The sequence below is a fragment of the Pteropus medius genome, unplaced genomic scaffold, assembly GCF_902729225.1.
Source record: "Pteropus medius unplaced genomic scaffold, Ma_sr-lr_union100, whole genome shotgun sequence".
NCBI classification, from domain to species: Eukaryota; Metazoa; Chordata; class Mammalia; order Chiroptera; family Pteropodidae; genus Pteropus; species Pteropus medius.
Genome location: NW_024340849.1, coordinates 17,133,052 through 17,152,947, shown reverse-complemented (window position 1 = coordinate 17,152,947; position 19,896 = coordinate 17,133,052). Strand labels below are relative to the sequence as shown.

The following is a 19,896-nucleotide window of genomic DNA, read 5'->3' as shown; positions in this document are numbered from 1 at the left end:
TTCAACATATTTATTTGTGTTAACCATGGTCATTGCTTTTTTTTTTTTATCTCTTTCATCGTATCCCCCTTTTAAAAACTAAATGCATCTAAATAAGTCTGACTAGAGCAGATCCTAACTTCAAAAGCCGAAAACAGCTGACCCTGTTTTAAATAACTCTACTGAACCAAGTTGCTAATGTCAATCCAAACTCATCAGATTAAAGTGAAGTCTTGACCTCTAGAGCAGCAGTTCTCAAAGTGAGTTCTCGGAACCAGCATGTGAGTATCAGCCTCGCTCCACACTAGCCCACAGACTCAAACTCTGAAGTTCGGGCCCAGCAATCTGTGTTTAACAAGTCCTCCAGGTGGTTCTGATGCACCTCAACTTTGAGAATACTATAAATTAAGTTTAGCTGCACAATGGGATCACCTGGTAAGGTTTTTTGTTTTTGTTTTTTTAAAGCCTCCAGAGTTTTCACTCCTACACATTTTGAAGTAATCTGTCTGGAGCGCCACCTCCAGGGATTTTAAGAGCTCCCCAGGGGACTCTAAGCTACAGTCAGAGTTGAGAACCAGTCTGAAGTCTTGCTGGTAAATGTTTGAGAAACTTTTAAAAACTGTAATGTACATGAAACTCACCAGGGTTTTCTGCTAAAATGCAGATATAATTTGGCAGGGCTGGGATGAGGCCCGAGGTGCTGCATTTTAACAAGCTCCCCAGTGATGCCCATTCTGGTGAGGGAACCACAGTCTGAAACCCAGAACCAGAGGCAAAATGACCATTGGCCACTCCACCATGGATGCCAGAGGCTCGTATAGGCCTACTCCTTGCTGCTTTTCCCATTGAGTCGGCTGTTACTTCTCAAACAGGGCATCCTGTTTGCAAGAGGTGTCAACTCGTTGTAATTTAGTTAAATATTTTAAACACCAATAAAATATACTGAGAAAAAAAAAGGTAAGCCCTTCATGTTATTCTGAAAAATAATTTAAGAACTTCTGAAAATTTCAATAAAGACAAACTGTCCTGGGGGGAAAAAAGTAGGTCCAATTAAGTGTGGGGGCAAGTCACTCAGTGTCATCAAAATCTAGATAGATTCTGAACTCAGAATGCTTTGTCAGTGATTTTGAAATTCTTAAAGAAAGTGAACTGGAAATACTGAAGGTGTGGCTTACGCAATACAGTTAATGCAGAATCCTTACCAGAGGACTAACTCGCAAAAGTATTCCTATATCAAAAGTTTTACAGATAAATCAACATTTAGCTGTTTCAGTTAAAATGAAATATTTGATACCTGTATGTATCATTTTAATGATTTTTTTGCTTTAATGGACTTTATTGATTACTAGTTTTGATTGTGACAGATAAAGAGGCTGCACTGTAATTTTGTTTTATAAGAGCATTACTAATCACTACCTTGTATGGCACATTAGCTGCACACCAGGCACCGTGAAAAGTGTTTAGCATTTATTTCAGGTAATCCACACAAGAAACCCAGGAAATAGCATTAATATTCTCATTTTAGAGCCGAGGAATACAGCATGGTTTATTCTGTTTTCATGTTGAGCTGGCATTCTATCATCCAGCACAGACTAGAATATGAGTTTCCTTATAGTCTAGTAAATTTGTTTTTAAAAAGTTACAAACATTCAAGATATATTGAATAACAAGTGCATAACTATTGCTTGATATAAGAGTACATCTGCTTGTAGGTACTGCATTGTATTCTCAACCAACGAAGTGGTTGTATAGTTACAAAAGGTGGGAGATAAAAGGTAACAAATAATCTGACCCTAATTGAGCTTTCAAGTTTCGTCACCATCTCCAACCTCAAGACGCACAGGGCACACACGCACGCACCCACACTCACGCACGTACACATGCACAGGCCAGCCGCAGTGGCTTCTTGCCCTTCCCTATGTACTTCCTATCGTGATTTTTCTCATGCCATCCCTTTTGCCCAAAATGCCCTTTAACCTCTTTTCTCAGTAAATTTTGATTTATCTTTAAGATGAAGCAGTTCCTCCTCTAGGAACACAACCAAATGGACCACTCTGTCTCTGGTGACAGTGTCTGTAGACAACCAGTTAATAGAAGGCCTAGGTGAGAAGAATGAATTTGGCAGAATGAGTTCATTCAATGCATTTTTGCTAAGTGCCTGTGCTGCATCGGCCGTGATCGTGGCAGACGTTGCCCTGCCTTTGTGAGGCTTACGTGCATTTGCTCTCATGGTCCACTTTCCTGCTACCTTGCCCACGCTTCCTGAGTTTTTCACACTTAGCTCAGGATTTCAGTTTAGCTACTGAAAATGAACTCTCAGCTTCTCTGCTTAACTCCCCAGCATCATCTTTGGTCACCCATATTTCTACCTGCCCTTTAGGAAATGATTGCACCCAATATATTATTTAATTATAAAAAAAAGAATCTTGCAGTCACCTGATTTTTATTTCTTCTCATCCCTAAATTATTCCGGAAAAGAGTAGCCCCCACCTTTGTTTCTCCTAAAACAGTTTATTCTGCTTCTTTCAGACCTTTATGGTTATGTATACCACAGCTATTGTGCATTTTCAGAGCAAAAACTGACTTATATACCTTTGTTTTCATATTTTTTCTATTTTTTTATTGTAGAATATATGTAATGTTTACCATTTTGATATGCACAGTTCAGTGGCACTAACTACACTCACAGTGTCATGCAACCATCACCATCATGCATCTCCAGAACTTTTTCATCACCTCGAACTGAAATTCCTCATTCTTCCCTTCCCCCAACCACTGGTAACCTCTATCTACTTTCCGACCCTATGACTTTGCCTATTCTAGGTATCTCATATGGAATCACCCAATATTTGTTCTTCTATGTTTGGCTTATTTCACTTAGCATAAGGTTTTCAAGGTTCATCCATTTTGTAGCATGCATCAGCATTTTTTAAGGCTGAGTAATGTTTCATTGTATGGCTATACCACTATTTGTTCATTCATTCATCTATGGACCTTTGATGTGTTTCCACCTTTTGTCTATTGTGAATAATGCTGCTCTAAACATTGGTGTACATATATTTTTTTGAGTCCTTGATTTTAATTCCTTTGGATAGCATTTTGTTTTTAAACTAGTGTGTAGCACAATGCTTAATTCCCTACTAAATAAACAAAGGAATGATTTATTGAATAAGTGCTAAATAATACCTTTGAAAGCCTCGTGTTATTTCTATTTTTTTGAAATTCCCATTGCTTCGAACATTTCCCCTTTCCTTTTCCTTACCTCAAACTACCAACAAAAAAAGGAACATATGGTTGAAAATTTACATTTGTTTAATATGAATGCTATATTTTTCTGACCTATTAGTTGAGAGAAGAGATTTCTGGAGAAAAATTGGAAGATAATTGCCCAGAGAGATTCAAAATGAGGAATGGGGGAATGAATGGAAGCCACATCCCAACCAGCGGTCCAAACCTCTAAAAACCAAATTAATCATTAGGTTTCACTTGCTTAGGCTGTACCAGTAAAGCCAAGAAGATAGAGAGAGCCAGACATTTGTAACATCAGGGTATTGAGCAAGAGAGTACCATGAGGAGAGCAAAAGGGTCTAAATCAACTTCCACGAAAAGTGCCATGTAGCTAGGTGTTGGCTCTGGCCAAGTGCAGCCTTCTGGTGTTCTAGTGAGTTTTATTAGAGGTCATATGTTTGCTCCTCTGATCACACACTCTTATTGTATACTGTGACCATCTGAGACGAAAAGATAAGATGGTAGAACAGGTAGGGATTTGAAGTGTTTTAAAGCAGTGATTCTTTACCAGGACCATTTCTTCCATCCTTGCCCTGAAGGGACGTTTAGCAATGTCTGAAGATATTTTTGGTTGTTACCACTGGATGGGGGCTTGCTAATAACATCCCTCGGATGGAGGCCAGAGATGCCCCTGAATATCCTCTAATGCACAGGCTAGCCCCCACAAGAAAGGATTATCCAGCTCGAAATGTGAATGCCAAGTTGAGAAATCTGTTCTAGAACAAGCCCCCCGCCCCCCTCCACACACACTTTACAGAAAGATAAAGTGACTATGCATGGCACCACTGCCAATCAGAACTGCAGCTGGAATGCCTTGACCCGAAGTCTGATACCTTTGTTCCTAGTATTCCCGGTGTGGGTTTTGTAGTTTAATAATCATTTCCAAAGTGCTTGCATGAACTTGAATAAAATGTGCTATTTTCAAAAAGAAAGGGAACTCTGCATATAGCATTTCCTCTGCTGAATCTATAAACTCTACAACCTAATAATTGCTTTCTCCTCTACTTCCACTGGAAGTGTCCCTAGGAATAATAAGTTGATATTTGCTAAGTGCTTTGAGCTCCTTTTGAAAGAGGTGCTAAAAACTTCTCTAAATTATTTTTATCACCTCAATAAAATTTAAAAGCAAAGTATCATTCCTTGTCAAAAGCAGGCCTTACCCTGATTTTCTTAAATTATAACCTCTGATTAGCTATTGAAACTCCCTGATTACAGGCTGACATTGTATTATCCGGGGATTCATACCGGCTAAATCTATGAAATAATTGACTGTAGCCTGACAAGACTGTGACCTATTGTTGTAGTTTTTTGGAACAGAGCTTCAAAATACTCTGAAAGATTTGCAGCTTAAGCACCCTTTGTTTCAAATACGAGGTCAATGCTATGGCTTTATACATTGATTAATACGGTCAATTTGATTTATTAACTTACTCATCACTAAAAGGGTTTTCTAAGTATTTATCACTCTTCATGAAAAACCATCATACTAGAAGTAACCTTGAGGCATCTTCATGGTTTCTATGCCTGCTTCCAGGGAAGACCAGAATCTGATGAATTCCATCTGCCACCACCATCAGTCCCCACAAGAAAATTCTCCCACCTTCCTTGGGTGATCAGATTTAAGCCATTTTTAAAGTGACTGCCATCATAAGAGTTCATTGTTCTCTCTAAATGGAGAAAGTGAGGAGCCAGCAGAAGAACTGACTCATCTTAGAAGTTTTAAGAATGGACCACAGATGACCTGTGTCCTAACCCCTGGTCCAAGAGAGACTACATAACAAACAGTTCAATTGAAAGACATGTGCATGCTCAGGTAAGTTGATCTTAGGGTCTCTGAGGAAAAATGGTCAATAATGCCATGTTACCTCAGTCAACTAGAAAGTGCACAGGTCATTATCAGGGAGGGACTGTTCACCCTTCTCAGAGCCCCTTGGGCCTGCTTAGCTGAGGTTGCACCACAGTGTGCTCCAGTTGCATTACATAGATTTCGCCTTCTTAGGCCAGCGGGAGTGGCAATTGGGTGGGAAAGTTGCTACCCAGGGACTTTTTCTGGAAGTTTTATTTACATGGCAAACATGAGGTTTTATTTAAATTGTATGCTTGTCAGGGAATGGCTTGGGAAGGCCAATGGTGATTATGGAGGGGCTAAGGATCCAGAATTGCCTCTTAAATTGAATCAGCTCTGGTTCACACATGAGAACTTGCGATTCAGATCTGCTAAAAGGTGAGTGGGAGCAGCAGGGCAAGGGAGTGAAATATTAGAAGCTATTCTTATTACAGGTTATAAACCACAGATGATTGATCCACAGCTTTATTATAATTTCTTGAGTGTTCGAGCACTATCTCTTTTGCTGCTTTTTACTCTTCCTCCCAGTTCCTCAACTTGGATGGACATTCCTCACAGTTCTGACTTTCTACTGCCCTCAGCCCCACTCTCCTTACACTCACCCTTGGTGAACGCATTTACTACTATGGAAACTCATCGCAGATCAGGTGATCCCATATCTATATCCTTAGCTTTGCTCGCTTACGTAGCCCCAGCCGGGAGTTCCAGCTGCTTGCTGAGCACATTCACCTGCGTGTTCTCTTGACATCTTAAACTTAATGTGTCTGAATCTACACTTACCTGTTTATTTCCTAAATCATCCCTTTTTTCTGGCTTTCCCTGTTTTTTATCAGTGAGGTCTCTACCTTCCCAACCCCTCTGATCTGAAACTTGAGACATCTTGTATACTCTCATTTTCTTGGCTCCGGAAATCTAATTTTATTGATTCTTTCCTTCCCAAATCTATCCACGTGATCTTTTCTCACCCCCACTCCCTGATTTTGGTTTTCATCACTTGACACTTCTAGACCTTTCTTCGACCTAATCTACCTGATAGTCACGAGAAGGTTCCTAAAATGCCACTTTGGAGGATTTTTTAAAAGGGAATATTCAAGGGATATTTTTAAAGTGTCCCCAGTATGCTACCAGGCATCATGCTAGGTGCTTGTTGTGGAATGATAAACAAAAGAGCCATCATCTCTACTCATGAATTTTAGTGTGGAGAAGAGGCAGATAATTAAGAGTTAAAAAAAGTAAATTTATCGTTAAAAATCTTAATTTAGTAGGTGCTATGAAAAACAAAATAAAACAAAATACAGTATAATAATAAAAAATAACTGAGACCAAAAATGCTGACATCTGAGAAGAGACATGAGTTGAGAAGTATCCAGCTGTGATCTGTGGCCTTATTTCTTTCAATTGAATTGAAATTTCTTGTCTAAAATAAAGTCATTATTTTTCAGACATTTTTATTGCACCCTTTATAAACCCCATATGCCAATCCAGATAGCCCATATGTTGTTATTTGATCTTGCATAGTATATTCCCATCTATATCTCTGCCAAGCATTTCTCTTTAGGTACCTTTGCCCTTCTCCCATCTCTTTCCGATAAGACCATGTCTGTCTTTTAATAGAGAACCAAAACATACCTACTTCATGAGGCATTCATCAGTCTTCTTAGCTAGAAACCATCTATTTATTCTCCGGACTGCCATTGAAGGATAATTATAGTAATTATTTATTTATTTACATCTCCCACTAAGAACTTACCTTATTGTAAATATTATTTATTATTATTTATTATTTATTTAATAAATAAATATTATTTATTATTTACATCTCCCACTAAGAACTTACCTTATCGTCTAGTACACTAATCATTCAAGTTCATGCTCTGCATTCGAACAAGTTCAAACTTCTTTCTTCCCTGAGATTGTCCAACATAGTCCCTTGATCTACATAAACATCTAATAATCATTTATTGAATTAATAAATAAGCTATCTTTGAAAAGGATATTAAACAGAACCAGACACAGTAACTGGCACAGGAAAGGAATGTGTTTTACTCTTCTCTAGAACCCTAGCACTTTGCACTTATCTAGCACATTAGAAGTATTCGATAAGCGTTTCTTGAATTAAAGGTCCAAGAACACAAAAAGTCCACAGCAAGGAAGAGACTGGAGTTCATACGTGCTAATCTTTGAGTTCCCCCAAGCCCCTGGCTAAGACTTTGGCCAACCACGGGACGTCTTGACTCCAACAAACCCTTTCTTTTTGTTCTGGTTACTTCCATAATGTCAACTCCATTGCAAGGAAACGATCAGATGCCGCGAGTTTATACTGACTTCCTCTTTATGTTGGTAATCACTTTGTCTTCTGAATATTTCAAAATATTTGAGAGAGTTTTCACCCTTTTCTGAAAGTCATACAAAGAAATATTATTTTCAATGCTTTATAGTTCTGGCTCTTTCGGTGGCACAGTTAGCCCTCCTAGCTTCCTGTTTGTTCTTTTCTGCAAAGTCAAGCTAGATAAAAATATACTCCAAAGATGCTGTTCTGAATATATGCTCATCAGAATAGATAGTGTATGGGAGCCAGGTGAGAAAAGAGGCAGCATCACAACAGCCTAGTGGAGGTACTAACTACAGCCAGCGGAGGTATCCCCATAGGGATATGTCAGAAAGTATAGTGTAATGGGAGGCAAAAATATACTTGCCCTGTGGAGGAAATACCTTACATCCGAAGCAACAGCAACCGTGGAAGGAAATAAGGAAGGGAGGAAGAAAGGGAGACAGGAAGCGAGGAGAGAGCCTTTTATTTGATTCTTGTGTATAGTAACTCAAGCGTGAAACATACTCCTCAGTTAAATTAGTCAAATTTGTAGTCCTCATTATTATGAGAAAAAAATCGAGCCATTAAAATAATTATTCTAAAATGCATATGTTGTTAATAAGATATGTTTTACTGCTTCTCTGTTTCAGGTTATTGAAATCCCTTAAGAACCATTATCTTATTAAGTTTTGTTATATGATTATAAGGTTGGGGATGGGAAAATTATTCCTCCTTTGCAGGATAGAAGAGTTGTGTGAACTGTGGTGGGTTGCCCTGCAACAGACGTTAACAAAATAAATTATACTGGATTTCAGAGCTGGCCATTTTTGAGCTCATAAATTTCCCCTTTGCAGTCCATCTTGATTCATGTGAAGTTACTGACATCTCTAAAGGACTCTAAAGTGTTTCCCTTAGAGTTCTTAGATCTGTTTGTTTCTTCATTTCTCGGAATTAAAACAAACAAAAAAAAACTTCAACAACAATAGCAAAAATATTTTGCCTCAAATAAGCCAGAATCGACAAAGAAAAGTATAAACCAGGTAAGTAGTTTTCTTGGAAACGGTTCATTTTATGAGGAACAATTATCTTTTCCTAACACGAACATCTTTCTTAAACCGTACAAGAGAGTATATTCTGACTTGCAAGCATTTCCACCTTTTGTTTACCATGATACTTTCCTTTTTCCCCATTGGGAGAAGAGATGCTGACAGATTTCGGTGACTCAGGCTGTTGCCATGTCCTGTGCCTTAATTTTCACTTCCCTTTCTTCATTATATTCTTACAGAAATGCACTATGATGCCTTTTTTTTTTCCCGTGGCTCCCTGTTTCTCCTTGCCTTATTAAAAAAGTGCTTCGAAGGGTGTGAGCCTCTTGAAGTTGTTGAATTAATCAATTATACTCTGGTCCTACTTTTTCAGGGTTGAAGAGGTGTTGATTTGACATCTAAAACTCTGAAAAGCCTTTAGGTTCAGATCAGAATCTTTTCCATATCAAGTAGATTTTTTTTGGCAGTGGGTTCCTTCTCTGTTTTTCTCTCCTGAGGCTATTAACATGGAGATAGTGTCTTTTAGAGATAAAATCTTCCCCTAACTACCACTGCCTCTTTCCTGCCTGAAATCCTAATCTTTCCCTTTTGATATTGCAATCATTTCCAAAGTAACAACCTGACATATTGTAACCACTTGATATCCTTGAAAAAGATGGACTGTATTTTTAACTGCTTGATTTCATACAGCATTTGGAAAAATAGGCTTGCTATACAGACAGTTTATTTCTACTCTTGACTGACTACCAAAGAGGAAGGAAAAGAAAGTTCTTTTGCAAGAATTTTTTTTGTAATCACTGTACAATTTTGAAACTTCAGATTACAAATTGTTTATGAAATTTACAACATTGATATTTGTGAATTATTTATGAAAATTCACAAATAGCAGGGTTCTTCAGAAATAAAATGAGATGCTAAAAGATATGTCAGTGAGAGGGAACATGAAAAGTAAAGGATTTGAATTTGTTGATGAAGAAGATGTAACTGCTATCAGAGAATCACAGCTCTTTTGAGCCTTCTTGTCTTCTTCACAATTCAGCTCCTATGCATTTGGGAATCACTAACTTTACCTCTCTAAGCTTCATTTATAAAATGAGCATAATAATATTTGCAATACTGTGGGGTATTATAAATATTAAGTGATATAATAAATGTTAAGTGCTTTGTACAATACCTGTCATATGAAAGATGCTTAATGGCGGTTGTGATTAAAAAGGAATTGAGGCAAAGGGGTCCTAAAATAAAGGCTGATGAGTTAATAGTTTGAGGCCTTACACAATTCTGAGCTAGCAACTGATGATAGCTGTCTTTTGGTTTTTGCTCTATTTTATTAGGACAGAATTTAGGCAAGTCATCGTGATTTAAGCAAAGAAAATCAAATCTCCTAGTGCTATAAAGTCTTTGTGTTCTCTGGGGAACTCTTTCCTTTATTTCCCTCAAGTGCCTATATCTTTTCCTTTTTCTTTTTAATTTTAGAAATAAGAAGTATAAGTAACATTATTCCTAGCCATGGCATCCAAGTTGCCCTGAGGTCTTAGTATCCCCTTTGACCAAGGAAACAAGTTTACTGCATTCTGCTCTGTAATTTACTTTGTGGTCCTCCTGTTTATCCCACCTTCTTCTCAGACTCAGACCCACACATTTGACAGGGTCTGTGAAAATTGGAAGCAGATCACATCACCAAAAAATGATCTGATGCTCACCAAATTGTTTTTTATTTATTTATTATTATTTATGCCTACAGCACCTGGTTTTCCTAGGGGGTCTCCCATCCAAATACTAACCAGGCCTGACCCTGCTTAGCTTCCGAGATCAGACATCAGGCTTGTTCAGGGTGCCATGGCTGTAGACCATGGACCATGGCTCCACTGGGGCAGGAACCCAGGACCTCTGCTTGTAAAGCAAATGTGCTAACCATTACACTATGGAACCACATCCTACCAAATTGTTATAAAAGTGCCCCAGCTATTTCTTTCCTTTCTCCTATGTGTATCTATGTGTGTTATTTCCAGTTCACTGTACTTTTGGCCATTTCTTAAGAGCATCTCATGAATTAAAAGATTGTCCAGGAACTTCCTGGGCCCTCTGAGAAGTGGACCATCTGGCTAGTTGAGGCTGATCTTTGAGTCAAGGTGTTGTCAGTAATCCCTTGCTATGGGCTAGACACTGGCTGTATATTTCATACTCATCTTTCATTAGTTATTTCCATCAGACCCAGTTTCAATATTAATCTGCTGTAGAAAAAAATTTATTACTCATGGATCCTCACCCAGGATAGGTGCATGGCTGGAAATTATCCTTGAAGTTGTAAAATAACTTTGTTTTGAGTTACTCGCCTTATAAATTATTTTTTAAAAAATTTTTGACAGCAAAGCATTTTTCCAAAGGATTGATATCTTACTTCCCTTGTTTTCAGATGATAAAATACAAAACTTGTGGATGGACCAGTTTGGTTATATACAAATGAATTTGATTTAAAATGAGAATTAAATATTAAGGTTGAGAATTCCATAAAGTGTCAGCTATGCCATTATCTTTTTTGGATTATTAAGAGACATTGTGGCAGGGGAGGAATTTTAACATATAGAAAATGACAATAGATCATTTCATTAGGACATAGATTACAGTTACATTATTTTTCTAGATTGGAAGAGGGGAGAAAAGTATTAGAAGGACCAAACCATTTTGTGTATTCTACCAAAAAACTTCCTAAATATTTTATTATGTCATATTTCTGCATAAATTTTTTCAATGGATTGAGTCTGAACTTGAAACCTAGGCTCAATTTTCCACTTAAGTCTCAAGTTCTATTGCTGTCTAGTGTGAATTCTCCTTTTGAGCTAGACTTGGCCACTGACCACGCCCTGAACACATTATGGACCTTTTTTCCTCTAGAAATTTGCTCATCTATCTCTTTGTAGTTCGTGGGACTCCTTTCCAAAGTATCCTCAACCCATAGTGATTTCTCCCTTTTATGGGAACTTTGGGAAAGGTAATTATTATTTTTTCTATACCTCTATTATACTTGAGATTTTCTACCTGGACTGTTAGCTACATGTTATAAGGTCTTTGAGGACAAAGACTATTCCTTTTCATACTTCTATCCCCAATAACACTTAATACATAATATGATTCTCAATGAATATTTGTTTAATTACTAGGCTCCTCTACTGCAATAAAAAAGAAGACCTCTGTGCTTATGCGTATTAACCTCAGGTCTCTTTACTGTGGACCAAGTCTCCCACTATTGGACATTATGGCACGGTTTCCAAGAGCATTTCTCTGCACTCCTGATGTTATTTTGCAAAGCTATATTATCTCAACAAGAGAGCCGATCCAGTGGTTCAGACTATCATTTAAACAGTCATTAATTGAACAGTGAAGTATGCTGCTCACCTAAGATTGTATAGGGAACTATAAATATATGTGCAGTTGTGTAATTATCTCCACCAACGTTACCTTTCAAAATGGCTAATTATCACAAACATATGAGATGCAAATGCTATCTCTACATGCTATTCAAAAGGGCTCATGCAGATACTATAATTCTCTTAGAAATATCAACTGTGATTTCATTTGCTCAAATTTATAGTGCCTGGCATACTGCTTTCCCAGTAACTCGTGATTCCAGCTTGTCCTCCAAGACTCCAAGGATAGGACCTATGATTTCGATAACTAATTGCTGCTTCAAACATTAGTTTCCAATTGCTGAGTTTCCTGAGCTAGAACCCCTGTCTTTCCATGACTGAATTCCCATACCTATTACATTTATTGCTTTAGAGTATTGGCTCCCACTACTACCTAGGTGACCTTGAAAAAAATTGCATAACCTTCTGTTTTTGTATTCTGTAAAATGGAGTTAATACCAAATTCACATGGTTATTGTGAGAATTAAATAACAAATAATTTATGTTACACATGTTCAATATGTTTTCTCCTATTCCCATCCTGCCTATCCTTTAACTTATTAGTCTTGATATGCCAGACTCCAACTTTATTCTCCTTTGCTGTTCCTTTGCTCCTGCTCCTATACCAAGTAGCAGAGATAGGTAAGGCCATTGACCAAGCATACCTGAAACATGGCAAACGATGTCAAATAGTATTTTTTTTACAATGCTTGTTATGTCAAAGACATTTTCTTTTTTGGGGAAAAAAGGAGTATTATTGTAGCTAGAACACAGAAATCAAGGGGAAGGAAGATGTAAGGTAAAGCTGGAAAGCTAAAAAGAAACAGATCATTTGGATCTTGGGGGACTGTGGTAAGAGTTATAGTCCTTAAGATTCTGTCATTGATTTCTCTACTGCCTTCCTTCTTTGGAGAATTTATCCTCTTCCAATTTGTCAAATGTTATCTCTGTGGTTGACTCAAACTTACTATAGGACTCAAGAAATGTATTTCCATCTGCTTTATGTATATACCAAGGTTTAGACTTCTTACCCATGTTTTTCTGTTTGCCTCCCAGTCGGTGAGCCCTTATCCTGAATCTTCCTATAGTTCAACACTTATCTAAAAACTACTTATTGTTGAGTTTATACAGACACTGTGCTGGAAATTCACAAAGGGAAAGATAATAATGTCATTTAGCTTACATTTTGTTTGTAAACTATTGTAGACAAATCACATTCTCTGGTTTTTGTCCCATAGAATTGTTTTCTGTTCATTTTCATCTTCTTTGTTGCTTCTGCCTTATCTTCCCAACCTTTAAATTTTGGAGTGTTCTAGGACTTGGTATTTGAATCTCTTCTCTGATTATAAAATTTATACTGCCAGCTTAGGTCTCTGCTCTGAACTGCAGGCTTGTTAACATGAGTCTTTCCTTGTTTTCTCTACTTGAAAGTTTAATGGGCATCTTGCTTATCACATTTGTGGGGCTTGACTAATATGTCTACAAATACTTTGACACTCCTTTACCCCAGGATGGAGTCTAAATCTCTTTTTTCTTGAAAGTTGATTGACCTTAGTGACTCGCTCCTCATGAAAATAATGCAGTGGAAGTGAGGCTATGTGACTTATGAGACTAGTTTAGAAAAGCTAACAAGGTTAATAGGCTTCTACCTAGCTGGCTCTCTCTTAAAACACACACCTTGGGAGTCTTGAGTCAATATGTAAGAAGACTGGCTACTCCAAAGCCTCCATATTATAGAGACTGTGATGAGACTGTACAAAGATAGGGTTGCATGAGGAAACCCAGCTGTTTGAGTCTTCCTAGTATCAACTACCAGAACTGTGAGAGAGCAAGCCTTCAGATGATTCTAGCCCCTGCCTACAAGCCTTTCAGCTGATGACTAATGGAGCAAAGATGGTTAGTCCCCACAGATTTGTGAGTATTATCAATGTGGTTGTTGTTATAAGCCACTAAATTTTGATATGGTTTGTTTTGCAGCTATCTTAACTGGAACAATGTCCATAATGAAAGTCCTGATATATCCTTCACAGTTCTTTATTGTTCAGTCTTTCAACTTCAATGAATACTTCCCACTTACTTGGGCCAAACTTTGGTCAACCTCAGTTTTCTTTCCTCATACCCTTCATCTGTTCAGTCAGAATATTATATCATTTTTACCTCCATAAATAGCCAGGATTTGACTATTTTTTATCATTTTTGTTATGGATTATGGGGATAGTTTCTTTGGTAGATTTACTGTGTTAATAGCTCCAATTATTTACCCCTCCCTGTACTCATGACTTCCACACATGTCTTTGCAGTTAATTTCATCTAGAGGTGGAAAAGAGTTCTTTTCTTGTCGATTTTAAGTTTAGCTATGTGATTTGCTTTGGTAAATGTGGGGAAAATCTTGCTTATTCCTACCTTTTCTCTTTCATCTCTTCAATCGCCTTGAGTATAAGCCTGGGTTGTCTTGCTGGAGAATGAAAGACATGTGGCACAGAGTCAAGTCACTCCAGTTCCCCAAACTGAGCCCATTCTAGATCAGAAAGCCAATCTAGCCAACCTGCCTAGCCAACCTGCAGCTGACCACAGACAGTAATGAGATCAGCTATGATCAGAAGACTTGCCCAGCTGACTCACAGATTCATGAGCATCTATTTACTTTAAGCCAGTGTGTTTTGTAGTTGATGTTGCATGAAATTCTTATGGCTAAAGGTAGCTTATACAGAAATTGATGCCAGGAGTGAGATGTTAAGACCTAAAATATGTGTCATTGGCTTCATCTCTGGAAGTGGACCACAGACTAAAATAATGTCACAGAAATTGCCATAGGAAACCAAAAAAATGGGGGTTATTCTGTATAATTGTGAAAGATTTGGGAAAGCAGTATCTTACAGTAACTCAGAAAATGGAAAACGTAACTAATGATCTTTTGGATTTGGACAAAGAGATCTTTAGGCAAGAATGATAGTGTCAGCTGGCTTTTAATACCTGTAAAAGGTATATTACTTTAAGGAAGAAGTACACTATGCCAAGAACTGACTAGTTTGAAAATATAATTTAAAAGGATTATATATATACCTAGTACCTACAATAGTGCTTGACAGTAAGAGCTCATAAATATTTGTGGAAAGAATTATTTACAATTTTAATAAATATTGTGAATAAGAAGTATAGAGCTCCCTAAGAGTCTATAGCACAAAAATAGTTATCTCCTTAACCCACTCCCAGAGATATTTGAACTAGAATGAAGCTTCTAGGAGGCTTAATTCATCAGCATTAAAACACACAGTAATCAAAATGACAGAATTGGCAGAAAAACACATGGACTAGTGGAACAGAATTGAGAGTCCAGAAGTAAACCAATATTTATATGAGCAAATAATTTTCAACAAAAATCCAAAAACATACAAAGGAAAAAGGAAATGGCCTCTTCAGTAAATGGTGCTGGGAAAACTAGAAAGCCACCTGCAAAAAAATGAAACGACTGTTGTCTATCACACACACCAAAATTAACTCAGAATGGATTAAGAACCTGAATTAAGACCTGAAACAATAAAATGCATAGAAGAAAACATAGAAACTAAACTCAAGGACCTTGGATTTAAAGAGGATTTCATGAATTTGACCTCAAAGGCAAGGGAAGTAAAAGCAAAAATAAATGAATGGGACTACATCAAACTAAAAAGTTTCTGCACAGCAAAAGAAACCGTCAACAAGGTAAAGAGACAACCATCCTAATGGGAAAATATATTTGCAAGCAATGCCTCTGATAAGGGCCTGATATCCAAAATATACAAAGAACTCATACAACTCAATAACAACAAAAAACCAAACGATCCAATCAAAAAAATGGGCATAGTACCTGAGCAGACACTTCTCCCTAGAGGATATACAAATGGCCAACAAATATTTGAAAAGGTGCTCAACATCGCTAGCTATTAGGGAAATGCAAATCCAAACCATAATGAAATACCATCTCACAACTGTTAGAATAGCTATAATTAACAGGACAAGTAATAACAAATGTCGAAGAGGATGTGGAGAAAAAGGAACCCTCATACACTGGTGGGATGCAAATTGGTACAGCCACTATGGAAAACAGTAGGGAGGTTCCTCAAAAAGCTAAGAATTGATCTACCATATGATCCAGCAATCCCTCTACTGTATATTTACTCCAAAGACTTGGAAAACATATATCTGAAAAGATATTTGCACACTGATGTTCATAGCAGCATTATTCACAGTGGCCAGGACATGGAAGCAACTGAAGTGTCCTACGATAGATGATTGGCTAAAGAAGCTGTGGTACATTTACACAATGGAATATTACTCAGCCATAAGAAGAGATGAAATACTGCCATTTGTGACAACGTGGATGGACCTCGAGATAATCATGCCAAGTGAAATAAGCCAGACAAAGTTGAAAATCACATATCAATGTCACCATAAAAATTAATTAATTAACTAATTAATTAATTAAAAAAACAAAACAAAACATAGTGGTGCTCTGAGATGAACTTTTGCTGTAGATTTAGTGAGGGTAAGGCACCATTCCAGAAATCATGCACAGAAAGTTCTTAGAAATCTGTGTACTTGATGCTTTCTGCTCATAGTTTTTTTTAAGTCATATAGTTTTTTTAAGGTTGTATTTCTCAGCCATATCACCATGTTTGATTTTTTAAATATCCTTTCAGGCAGACATTAGAACCCAGAAATAAAAAGAGACCTCAAAATTATACCTGACTAGCTCTTGGTACAAGAGAAAGCTTTTCTTCCACTGTGATCCAAGAATGGGTTTTCTGGCTAAATACTCACTAAGGTTTATCATCTATTCTGGTGCTTATATTAAATTGTAAGCATTTCTTCACCTAGATTTTTGCCATTACCTTTTCCAAATTCTAAGTACTTCTCATATTTTCCCTCCTGCTACTTTTCTTTTTCACTTTCCCAATCTATTAAAATAATTTGAATTCTGTACTTGTCTGCAAAGTGTTGCTTTCTTCCTAGCTGCTTGGTACCATATGCACCGCACCCTTGATGAATCTGTCCTTTGTGGGCAGGAAGACATCGGAGAGCACCTCTGGGCCCAGGACTGACCCCTGCCAGCATCAGCTAATATGTCCCTCAGGTTGGTCTTAATTCAGCAAGAGAATCTCTGAGCCATCCGTGTGGCCAAAAGATAGCTGTGGAATAAGTATTTTTCCCCAGTTCTTCAAATACACATTTGTATAGGGAAGAACAATTTTAACAAGCTTGGTCTCTAGGGAAGTAGTTTGAAAACTGCTTATTATATGATTTTGCATTAGGCGGAAATCTTTTTCAAGTGAACCTAAAGCTAGTGAAATCCTATGTACTGAGCAGACTTCCTGGGCTACAAAATAAACCCTCAGTTTCAAAGCATTTTTCCATTTTATAAACAGTACTGCAGTAGCTCTAATTACCAAGATCTACTCAGAAGCTTGCCTTACAGTATCTGATTTCTCTATCAAATAAAACCTACTATGATATGTGGAATCTAAGGAACAAAAAGAACAAACTAATCAAAAACAGACTCACAAATATAGAAGACAATCTGGTGATGGCCCAAGGGGAGGGAGGTTATGGGGCTGGGAAAATGGGGTGACGGGTTAAAGAAGTACAAATTAGTAGTTGATAGGTGGTCACAGGGATGGGGAGCACGGCATAGGGAATGCAGTCAGCATTAATGAATGGCTAGGTGGAGAACCAGAGAAGAGAAAGAGCAATTAGGGGAATTGTTTTATAAACTATATAAATGCCTAACCAATGTACTGTATACATGAAACTTATAAAATTAAATTAAATAAAAAAACAACAAAACAAAACAAATATAAACTGTGCTTGTCACTCTCTCAACTAATTTAGGAAAGAGTCCAATGAGAACTGAAGAGTCAGAGATCAGTAAACAGTCCCCGAATTTAAGGTATGAGGATATATCATCTGTCTAACTTTAACACACGAACAAATCTTCAACATTGCAAAGAGAATGGCTCCCTTCAACATAGTCACCATGAGAGACTAGACTCTTGTCCCAAGGGCTGGTTTTGTTTTAAATCTTGCTTCTCTCTCTCTCTCACTCTCTCTCTCTCTCTCTCTCTCTCTCTCTCTCTCTCTTTCTCTCTCTCTCTCTCTCCTCCCTCCCTCCCTCCCTGCCTCTCCCACTGTCTCTCCATCATTTTCTTTTTAAATCTCAATGATAAAACTTGCATATGGCAAAAACTTCACTGTTTAATGAAAAGTAAATGTCTTTCTCACCTTTGACCTTCAGTTCCTTCTCCAGAGACAAATACTGTTAAGAGTTTCTTATATATCTTCCAGGAGCTTCAGTTGCATATGGAAGCACATTGCCTATTTTAACATGATAAATGAGGGACTATTTCCACAATTCTGTATCTTGCCTTTGAAAATATTTCCATAATCAGTACATAAGGATGGACCTCATACTCAAAACTGGCTACTGAGTATTTCATTGTATGACTGTAACATACTTTATTTAATTGACAAGGCAATTAAATTGTTGTAGTCTTTTGCAAGTAGAAAAAAATACTATAATAAAAATCCTTATATTTTCAGATTTGCATACATGTGATACTATATATTTCTGAGAAATTTCTATTAGAAATTCCCATAGTTTAAAGTCATATATACATTTAACAAATTTCTAGATACTCTTAAGAGGTTATAGCAATTAATACTGCCCCAAAATGTATGAGACCATCAGGGTCCACATACTTTCAGTGACACTGTGTTTTATAAGCCTTTTTTTATATTTGTGAATATGATTAATGGAAAATGGTATTTCAGCTTCAAATGATTAATTAGTTTGCATATCAACCCTTCTTTATAATAATCTTACTTTATCTATTATCAATAATTTCCTTATTGATAAAATCAAGATGATAGTAATACCAAGCTCAAAGTGTTTCTGTGACGTTTGAATAAATTAATACAAGTAAAGCACTTAGGACACCTATCCTCAAAAGTGTTCCATGGCTATTTGGAAGAATGAGTGTTCTGTTGCTTTTGAATGGAATGTTTGGAATGTCTGTTAAATCTATCTGGTCTAATGTGTCATTTAAGGCCAATGTTTCCTTTTTGATTTTCTGTATGGGTATTATATCTATTGGTAAAAGTGGGGTATTAAAGTCCCTACTCTTATTGTAATGCTATCTATTTCTCCTTTTAGGTCTGTTAATATTTGCTTTATATATTTAGCTGATCCCTAAATCTCACTTCTTGAAATTAACCCTATAGCTATACCTCCACAAAAACAAAATGAACACCATAACAAAAATATGCACAGTTATTAATTGTGGATTTTTTTTTTGTAATAGCAAGGGATTGGCAATAACTTAAATGTCCTTCAAAAGGACTGGTTGAATAAATTATAGTAGATAAATAGGATTGAGTACTATAGAGCCTTAAAAAAGAGTGAGAAATAGCTCCAGTAGCTGACTTACGTGAATTGCAAGTTATTTTGCTAAGTGAAAAAAGCAAGATTATTGTTACTTTTAATAAGAAAGAAGAAAAAATAAGATTGTATATATATATATATATGTATATATATATATATATATATATACACACACATATATATATATATATATAGGAAATTCAAATGAGAAACTAATGTACATGTTTACCTTAGATGGTATGTGGGAATACAGTATAAGAGCTAGCAATGAGTTTACCATTTTATGTAGTTTTGACTTTTAAACCATGCAAATGTCTTTTTATTTAAGGATAAAGTTGCATTAGAAAAAAAAAGCAAATTCTAAAATTGAACCAAAGAGTAACTAATAAACCTAAAGTAATATCAAATTGGTAACATATGCACTCAGAGACAAGAGCTAGTTTAAGTGGTTTTGAACCCAGTACTAGGACTATACATCATTTAAGGCTAATTTTCCAAAAACAAACAAAAAGGATTACATGGAAGTCTTAAGTTCACCTCAGTAGTTTTATTAGTAATAGTAGTATTAATGATAAGATTTTATTAATGCTAATAGTAGTACT

The 19,896-nt window shown here is 36.7% G+C and overlaps 1 protein-coding gene and 1 pseudogene across 1 annotated transcript in view; both read right to left on the bottom strand.

The window, feature by feature from the left end:
- Positions 1 to 19,896, bottom strand: part of LOC120589192 (uridine diphosphate glucose pyrophosphatase NUDT14-like) — a 155,409-nt gene that overhangs the window by 105,315 nt on the left and 30,198 nt on the right.
- On the bottom strand, positions 10,206 to 10,321 carry LOC120591182 (uncharacterized; annotated as a pseudogene).